The sequence below is a fragment of the Scylla paramamosain genome, chromosome 20 (genome assembly GCF_035594125.1).
Source record: "Scylla paramamosain isolate STU-SP2022 chromosome 20, ASM3559412v1, whole genome shotgun sequence".
Taxonomy (NCBI): Eukaryota; Metazoa; Arthropoda; class Malacostraca; order Decapoda; family Portunidae; genus Scylla; species Scylla paramamosain.
The window spans coordinates 8,003,995-8,013,994 of NC_087170.1; positions in this window are offsets into that span (position 1 = coordinate 8,003,995).

Here is a 10,000-nt window from a genome sequence, read left to right on the forward strand (position 1 = left end):
GATGACGATAAGGGTGATAATGATGATAACCAATACTGATAGTGGTGATGATGATGGTAATGGTGATAGTAATGGTGATAATGGTGATAATGTAGACTGTTAATGATGATGATAGTGATAATTATGTGATAGTGATAGTGATGATTATGGTAATGATGATAATGAAGACTGATAATGATGGTTATGATGACTGATAGTTACGAAGACTGATAGTGAATGATAAGGAATGATGATAATGATAATAAAGACTAATAGTAATGAAAATGATGATAATGCAGACTAATAATGCTGACAACGAAGACTAATAGTGACGATAATGATGATAATGAGGACTGCTAATGCATGATGATAATGATGATGATGGTGACAGGAATGACAAGAAGCACTGCACTTTATGACCGCAGCAAACAAACAAGTATAATGATAACAAAGATAACAAAGCAGCAGGCACTCCAACAACAAAACCAAACGACCGAACAAACAAACAAACAAACAAGTTGATAATTAATGATGATAAAAATAAATTGCAGCACTGAACAACAAAAACAAACAAAACAAACAAACAAACAAGAAAAATAAACATTCAACAACCACCACCACCACCACCACCACCATTACCACTACCATAACCAACAACAACAACAATAGCCACCTCCTCCTCTTCCTCCTCCTCCTCCTCCTCTTCCTCCTCCTCCTCCTCCGCGCCTTCATTCCATCCCTTCTCAACTAATGACCGAATTAGATGACTGAGGAACGTGCGGCAGGTGCTGGGGGAAAGGGGGAAGGGAGGAGAGGAGGGAGGGAAGGGGGAAGGGGGGAGAAGGGCCACAATGCTTCCTAATTAAGCAGCGTAACTATAAACATCTCATCTCAATCATAAATCACTGGTCCCCTTTCTCCCTTCCTTCCCTTCTTCCCTCCCTTCCTTTCTCATCTTTCTTCATTATCTCCCTCCCTCCCTCCTTCCCTCCCTCCCTCTCTCGCTCACTCTTCAATTCTTCTTGTCTTTTTTTTTCTATTATTATTATTTTTCCTCCCTTCCGTTGTCTCTTTTTATTTGACTTTTTATCTACTCATTTTTTTCTGTCTCTCTTTCCGTCTCATTGTTTACTCTTTCCTGTTATCTCCTATTCTTTATTTCTTTCTCCCCTCGTTTTTTTCCTCATCTTTGGCATTTTTTTTCTTTATCTCCCTCACTCCTATATTTCTCGTGTGTTTTTACTCGTTCTCTCTTCTATTCTCCTTCATTACCTTCTTCTCCTGTCACTCTTCTTTCATCTCCTTCTTCCTATTCTTTCTCCTTCTTCATTGTGACTGCTTTATCTTCACAATCTCTTTCGTTCCTTTCCTTATTTTTTTCTTTTTTTCGCATTTATTTTTCCTTTTGCATTTTTCATCCCAGTTTTCTCTCTCTCTCTCTCTCTCTCTCTCTCTCTCTCTCTCTCTCTCTCTCTCTCTCTCTCTCTCTCTCTCTCTCTCTCTCTCTCTCTCTCTCTCTCTCTCTCCATCTAATTATCTTCCACATATATTAATTTTCTTGGCTAAATACCTCTTTCTTTTATGTATTATTTTTCATTTGCTGTAAGAGAGAGAGAGAGAGAGAGAGAGAGAGAGAGAGAGAGAGAGAGAGAGAGAGAGAGAGAGAGAGAGAGAGAGAGAGAGCAAAAACCTTTCACACACCTTATACACACACAAAAAAAAAAAAATTCTTGAACCTTCCCAAACTTACTATTATATCAAACCTGCATGATAATAAAGTAACATTCCATTTCATTCCCCCCTCAAGGCACAGAGAGAGAGAGAGAGAGAGAGAGAGAGAGAGAGAGAGAGAGAGAGAGAGAGAGAGAGAGAGAGAGAGAGAGAGAGAGAGAGAGAGAAAGTATATTATATCTTTTATCCTACCTGGCGTCGTTCATTTAGCACCCACTTAACGTTGTAATAAGCTCAGGTACTTAATGAACCAGCAGGGGAAAGGTACACACTCTTAAATACGTGGCCTGTACATACACACATACGCACGTACTTGGGTCTTCGCGCCGCTGCATCTCGGAAGGTTGGCGTACGTACACTTACTAGATAGTACGTGCCCTATGCTTCCTTACATAAATACTACTGGGAAAACTCAAACTTGGCACACGAAATGCATGAATAAGCACAATGAATTAAATAAATAAACTGGCACACACACACACACACACACACACACACACACACACACACACACACACACACACACACACACACACACACACACAGTTTTTCGTTTTCTTTACTCAAGGTTATACCAGATTGAACTTTTTCTCAATAGTGTGGGTGGGTCTGCGCGGCTCTGCATCTTGGAAGGTTAGGTAGCTGGAAGACTGGGTGACTGGATGGTTGGATGGTTGCAAGGTTAGATGGCTGAAAAGTTAAAAGGTTGGATGGTTGGGATGGTTGGGATGGTTCTCGTCACACAGGTAAGAGACTCAATGACTTCCCCCTTGCCTTGTAAGGACGCGGTGTTTGTAACTATCTCGTCTATTATTTATTTTTATTTGTACTCTTTTTCTTTCACTACTTTTTTGACTGCATGTGTTTTTGTATGCGTGTGTGTGTGTGTGTGTGTGTGTGTGTGTGTGTGTGTGTGTGTGTGTGTGTGTGTGTGTGTGTGTGTTGCATTTAGGGTCACATCCATCAAGAGGAGTGGGAGTAAGAGGAGGAGGAGGAGGAGGAGGAGGAGGAGGAGGAGGAAGAATGGGATGATGGAATGACATGAAGAATACGAAAACAAAAAGAATAATAATACAATGAAGTAGAAACAGTAGCAACACCAGTAACATCAACGCCAGGAGACGGGAAAGAGAAGGGCAGGAGGCGATGATAGCTATGAGGAGGAATAGAAAGAACAGCAGGAGGAGCAGGAGGAGCAGCAGCAGCAGGAGGGAGTGGCGGGCAGCGGTTCCATCTTGCCTTCGGGTGGGTCGTCTGGCATGGACTATCTTCCGCCGCAGCATAAATCAGCGTAGACGGGAGGCATCATTTGGGCGCCCGGGGCTGCGAGGGGCCGGGGCATCACACAGCCATGCCCACGGGTGCTGAGGGGCGAGGCGCAGTGGTGGCTGGCTGGCAGGGGCGACCGTGTGGCGGGGGAAGGATGAACCAAAGTGAAGGGCGACTCTCAGGCTTCGGGAAGATTGGGTCACTGGCTGGATGGTTCACCTTCTTACTCTCGCGGTCGTCGGGAACGCAAGCAGGGAGGAGGAGGAGGAGGAGGAGGAGGAGGAGCAGGAGCAGGAATACATTTTCAAGTCTTCTCGCATGGATTGCATCGATGAGCGTCGTCCGGATGTTCTCATTTTCCTGAAGAAATTTGCGTCCTTATATATTTTTCTTTTTTCTCCTTTTCTTTCTCATGTGTATTTTTTGTGCTAGTTTTTCTTCTTCTTCTTCTTCTTCTTCTTCTTCTTCTTCTTCCTCTTTTTCGCTCCAGGTCCTCGCGGAAATATGATGCCGCTGAAAGACTTGCATTCCGTTTTTTGTGACACGCACGAAGGGAGGAATGTGACGAAAGTCCCATTACCTATTGCTTTTTTTTATTCGCTGCGCGTTGGCAATTGGCATTTGTAGCATTTCCTGTTTGGATTTGATGTCTTTCTTCTTCTTTTAATTCTTCACTCTCATTTTTCTACTGTTTTACTATTTTAGTTTTCTGTTCCCTCTTCTTTTGGCTTCCCTTTCCTATCACCAAACTCACCTATGGAAAACCAGGTGTAACGAGAGAGAGAGAGAGAGAGAGAGAGAGAGAGAGAGAGAGAGAGAGAGAGAGAGAGAGAGAGAGAGAGAGAAAGCCGGACAGACAGAGACAGAGGGAGAAACAGACAGACAGTGACAAAGAGAAACTAGGTCCCTATGAATAATGAAAGAAAAAACAAAAAGCCAAACGCCGTCATCACAACACCTGGACAGCTCACCGTGACGTCAGTCTGATGCACGCGACATAACCCTTTGTTGACACCTGACGTCACACTCATTACCAGTCCTTTAAACCCTGTGTGGCGTCACGAAGCACGCAGGTGTCTTTGTAGTGACGTCAGGTGGAGCAGGTGACGTCACTACCCTGGGGAACACAAAGCTATCAGTCACTGCTAGACACAGGTAGGCGACGTGTACTAATTAGTCACCTGCGGGGGATTCAATAACACCTCATCTGTCGCGGGGAATATCTATCGGTGCCTGGCTATCAGTGTGTTTTATCTTGACTCGCGATATGCATGATATTTGCCGGAATCACCTTTGTATTATTGATCACCTGCGTGCGTGCGTGCGTGCTCCAGAGAGAGAGAGAGAGAGAGAGAGAGAGATACCTTGAGATGATAAGTGACTGGGTGATGAAGTGTAGATTTGTGTGAAGTAATCAGAAAACATTGCGAGCATTTCTGAACGGATCAAATGCATGGAATGACAGAGAGAGAGAGAGAGAGAGAGAGAGAGAGAGAGAGAGAGAGAGAGAGAGAGAGAGAGAGCACGAAGAAACAAAAGAAATTACTCCGAATGGGAAGATAGAGATAGGAGAAAGAGAACTGCGAGCAATGCGTTTCCAGAGAGAGAGAGAGAGAGAGAGAGAGAGAGAGAGAGAGAGAGAGAGAGAGAGAGAGAGAGAGAGAGAGAGAGAGAGAGAGAGAGAGAGAGAATAGGAGAATAATATATGAAAACGAGGGTGCTTTGATTGCGTGCATCAGGCAGTGAGAGAGTATTGCGTGTGTGCGTGTTTGCGTGCGTGTGGGAGGAGGTCGGAGGCTGGAGCGTGGAGAAGCATCATGCCATCTCGCACGTAGCTATTTTTCCACTCTGGACGATCGGGCACGTAGGCCTTGTAGGGGAATGTTGGATAATGTGAAATTAATGCCGTGCTGCAGGTTTTGGGAGCGGTTGGCCGCAGGTGAGGAGGAGGAGGAGGAGGAGGAGGAGGGTGGAGGAGGGTGGAGGAGGAGGGAAGGTGGGTGTTCGATGTGCTGAGGATTGAGAGCAAGGAGGTAAAGATGAATGAGATAAGGTGTTCTAGTGTGTGATTCTTGTTACAGTTCACTACTCCACTTCCGTTGGTTGTTTAGTTGCTTCTGTTTTTCTTTGGGTGTCTGCTAGTTTGTCTGTTCGTCTGTCTCTCTGGTGGATGGATAGATGGATGGATGGATGGATGGCAATCTTATTTAGGCTGTCAGTCAGCGAGTGAGTCAGTGGGCACGTCTGTATCTATTTAGACCTCTCTCTCTCTCTCTCTCTCTCTCTCTCTCTCTCTCTCTCTCTCTCTCTCTCTCTCTCTCTCTCTCTCTCTCTCTCTCTCTCTCTCTCTCTCTCTCTCTCTCTCTCTCTCTCTCTCTCTCTCTCTCTCTCTCTCTCTCCACGCAGTACATCACCAATGCAAAGCGGCAAAGCTCAATTGCCTTCCCCTGTAATCTTTCCTTCAGCTCTCCTCCCTTCCCTCTAGTTACCTCCGCCAGCACCCTCTCCTCCTGTTCGTCCCGTCCTCCACTCCTCCATCTCCACACTACAACATCTTCCCCCAGCCTCCCCCGGGCCGCCACTTAAGCACACGTACCTTTAGCTACAAACAAAAACCCTCGGAAGCCTGCAGTGTAAAGAGGTGTTTGGCAAGTACACCCTGAAACATTCCACCCTGCCTCGTGTCTCTGCATCACGGTTATCTCTCCGTCTCTCGCCCTCCCAATAATCAGGAAGCGTAGGTCACCCTCACTGCATTTTCATTGGAGGTAATGAGACCACGGCCCCCCGCCCCTCCATCTCCATTATGCATACTTGACCTGCTCTGGTGGCCCGCCCGCTCTCCCGCCTTACCTGGCCACGGGAGCTAATTACCAGGATCAGGTGAGACGTGGAGCCCAAGTCGTGCAGATGTGGAGATGTGAAGAGCCATGTGCAAGCTCTTTCACACCTGCCTGCCTCTCTACACACCTGTGAAGCTCTCGTGTGTGTGTGTGTGTATGTGTGTGTGTGTGTGTGTGTGTGTGTGTGTGTGTGTGTGTGTGTGTGTGTGTGTGTGTTGGAAGTTAATATGTAAATGGTATAGAAATAGGTTGATAATTATTAGTTTACGTTTCAGATCATCATCATTACTTTATTCTCAAAACCTCCCCCTCCTTCCCCTTGCCTCTCTGCCCCTATCCCCTTCACCCTCCCATTCCCCTTTCCCTTTTCCCCTTAACATGTTCCCCCTCTCCCATTCATCCTCTTTACCGAAACCCTCCACCTCTCAACCCCCCCAACATATTCTCTCCCTCCTTCACCCCACACCACAATAACACCCCCTGCACACTCCACCATTCCTTCATTCCTCCCCTCCCCTCTTATTTTGCCCCCCACACGTCTCATTAGTATCCCCCTGAAAGCCCTCCCCCCCTCTCCTCCATCCCCAGCTTCCCGGCATCCCCCGTGCTTACATCACCCTCCCCCGCGCGTACCCACCCCTGGTATCCACTCCCCCTCCATTCCCCATCACGTGTTGCCCCATAACTCAGCCTGTTTATTAGTAGTTACGCATACAAGTCCACGACCTAACTTACGCTTTAATGGCCGTCATGCTGTAACTCCTCCTCCTCCTCTTCCTCCTCCTCCTCCTCCTCCTCCTCCTCCTCCTCCTCCTTTGCCTCCTCTCCATCAATCTATTCCATTCCTTCGCCTCTCATTACCTCCCTTCTGTTCTTCTTTCCTTCCTCTGTTCCAACCTCCCTGCTTATAATGCTGCGATGGTTGTTATGTGTAGCCTTCCCCCTCCTACTCCTCACCACCACCACCACCACCACCACCACCACCACAAACAATTAGAGAACCCACTGCCAACTCCCTATACAAAAAAACAAAACAAAAACAGCCAAGGAACAACAAGTGAAACACATAAATCCACATCGTCTTAAGTATATATCTTTTAACATGCTATTTTTTTGTTTAGTGTCTTTTTTGCGTGTGCGTGTGTGTGAGTGCGTAACCATTTCCACGAGGGTACCTGTTGGGCATGGGCGTCCGTACCACCTACCTGACCATCACCCAGGGTACACATGAGGCTAACTAGGGTACAAGTGCACCAGGCGACAGGTTAGGAATGAGAGAAGGGGTACAGGAACACTTTTCAAGCAGGATATGTGTTAATTAAGTGGGGTGTTTTTAAGTAGGGTACTCGTATGTGTTAAGTGTGGTACAGTTAAGATGTGTGTTAGCTGTGGTTTAGTTAAGTAGGGGGTGTGTGTTAAATGTGGTATTTTAAGTAGGGTGTGTGTGTTAAGTGTGTTTTTTGAAGTAGGGTGTGTGTTAAGTGTGGTATTGATAAGTAGGGTGTGTGGTGTTCTAAGCTGGTATGTTTTAAGTGTGGTATTCAAGTAGGATATGTAGTAAATGTGGTGCTTTTATTTAGGGTGTGTGTTAAGTGTGTTTTTTTTCAAGCAGGGTGTGTGTTAAGTTTGTTTTTTTTAAGTAGGGTGTGTGTTAAGTTTGTTTTTTGAAGTAGGGTGTGTGTTAAGTGTGTTTTTTTTCAATCAGGGTGTGTGTTAAGTGTGTTTTTTTCAAGTAGGGTGTGTGTTAAGTGTGTTTTTTTCAAGCAGGGTGTGTGTTAACTGTGTTTTTGAAGTAGGGTGTGTGTTAACTGTGTTTTTTTTAAGTAGGGTGTGTGTTAAGTGTGTTTTTTTCAAGTAGGGTGTGTGTTAAGTGTGTTTTTTTCAAGCAGGGTGTGTGTTAAGTGTGTTTTTGAAGTAGGGTGTGTGTTAACTGTGTTTTTTTAAGTAGGGTGTGTGTTAAGTGTGTTTTTTCAAGTAGGGTGTGTGTTAAGTTTGTTTTTTGAAGTAGGGTGTGTGTTAAGTGTGTTTTTTGAAGTAGGGTGTGTGTTAAGTGTGTTTTTTGAAGTAGGGTGTGTGTTAAGTGTGTTTTTTGAAGTAGGGTGTGTGTTAAGTTTGTTTTTTGAAGTAGGGTGTGTGTTAAGTGTAGTGTTTTTATGTATGGTGTTTTAGGTGCTTTTTTTTTTAATAGGGCTTGTGTTAAGTGTGGTATAGTTAAGAAGGATGTGTGTTAAGTGTGGTATTTTTAAACAAGCATGTATTAAATATGGCGTTATTTAAGCAGGTTAGGTTAGGTTAGGTTAAATGTTAAAACTAATATTTCTGAGGAGGATTTACGTTGAGTGTAGTATTTTTAATTAGGGTGTGTGTTAAGTGTGGTATTGTTAAGTAAAGTGTGTGGTATTCTAAGCTGGTACTTATTAAAGGAATAATCATGAAGAAGTAACCTCATTTTCCATCAGTTTTAGGGGACAGTACTTCATGTTGTTCTCGGTGCCAAATAACCTCCTTGTTGCTCCTGAACTCCAGTCAATAGATCAGTTTTTCTCAGTGGTAGGGAGACTGGCAGCAGATCAGAGGGCTAAGATTGAGAGAGGACACAATGTACAGTGGAGCGCGGTGCAGCAGGGTACTGGATTTGGTATGTTGCGTTGTGGGAGTCTTGTGGAGCGCGGTGCAACAGGGTACTGGATTGGTATGTTGCGTTGTGGGAGTCTTGCCTTTGTAACAACACTCCCTCGTGGCTTTTAGTTCTTGTTTCTTTACTGTTTATTTTAATTTTATTCTTTTTTTTTTATTTTCCCTCTCCAATCTTCCGAAATTTATTGATGATTTTCTTTAACATCAGTTTTTGTGTAATCGGAAAGAAAATTATTTGACCATAATTTGTTTATTGTTTTTCTGTATTTCTATTTTTTTATTTATTTTTTTTCCTCTCCAATCTTCCAAAATGTATTGATTATTTGCTTAACCTCTCCATTTTGTGTGTAATCCAAAAGAAAAAGGTATCTGACTATATTTTCTTTACTGTCTGTCTGTATTTTCCTTTATTTATTTTTTTTATCTTTCTTGTCCACCAAAATGAGTTGATTATATTCTTAACTTCTCCACTTTCCGTATTATCGAAAAATAATTAACAACTATATTTTCTTTATTGCATGTCTGTCTCCTCGTCTTTAATTCTGTTTTGGTTTATTTTTCTCTCTCGTCTGACAAAATTTATAGGTAATTTCCTTTAACTTCTCCAATATTTGTATTATCAAAAAGAAATTATCCACTTGTATTTTCTTTACTGCCTGTCTGTATTTTCGCCATCGATCTTTATTTCATATTTTTCCCTGTTCTATCAACCAAAATGTATAGATTATTTCCTTTAACTTCTTCGATTTTTTTGTGTAATCGAAAAGAAATTACCCAGTTATAGTTTCTTTCATCAGACCACAATTGCACGTGCCTCATAGTTAAGAAAGGTGGGCATGCGTCATTGTTCGAGTCATGCAAGGTGCAGTCTGTGGCATTACGTGAATACCTTCTTACCTTTTTGGCCAAGATTAGACAAAACTTTCCAACTGCTCAACGAATGTGATCTTTTTAACCTTTTCGCTGCTATTTAGAACATTTTTCCCCTTTTTACTCATCACTCTGAGACACCTTTACTTATCCTGCAGCCATCACTAACCTTTTAACTGGGTAGAAATTGCCAAAATGTATTCCTTTTCGTCACCTTCTTTCCTGTAGATGTTTGTAAAGACCATGCATTTCTTCTGGTGCTGTTCCTTGTTTAGTATTACGGTGAAGAAAATTATGATCTTACTTCGTGTCTCCTTGCTTCATTTATCACAAGATCAAGGGAGACAGGAATACTCAGATCATTAAGTTAGGTCAGTGTTAAGTAGGGTCAGTGTTAAGTAGGTCCGTGTTAAGTAGAGTCTGTGTTAAGTGAGGTCAGTGTTAAGTGAGGTTCATTTTTAAGTAGTGCGATCTCAACACAAGTCCACACAAAGACAGGCTCGTGCTTGTGATGGTTCTCATTAACCAGGAAGGCTTAAAACTATGAAAGGCATGGAAGAAGAAAAAGACGCTTAGTATTTCTTCAGACGCATCTCAAAAAAAAAAAAAAAGAAAAGCTCAATACAAAAGAAAAGAGAAAAAAGACTAATATTATTTCATTCTCTTAACCC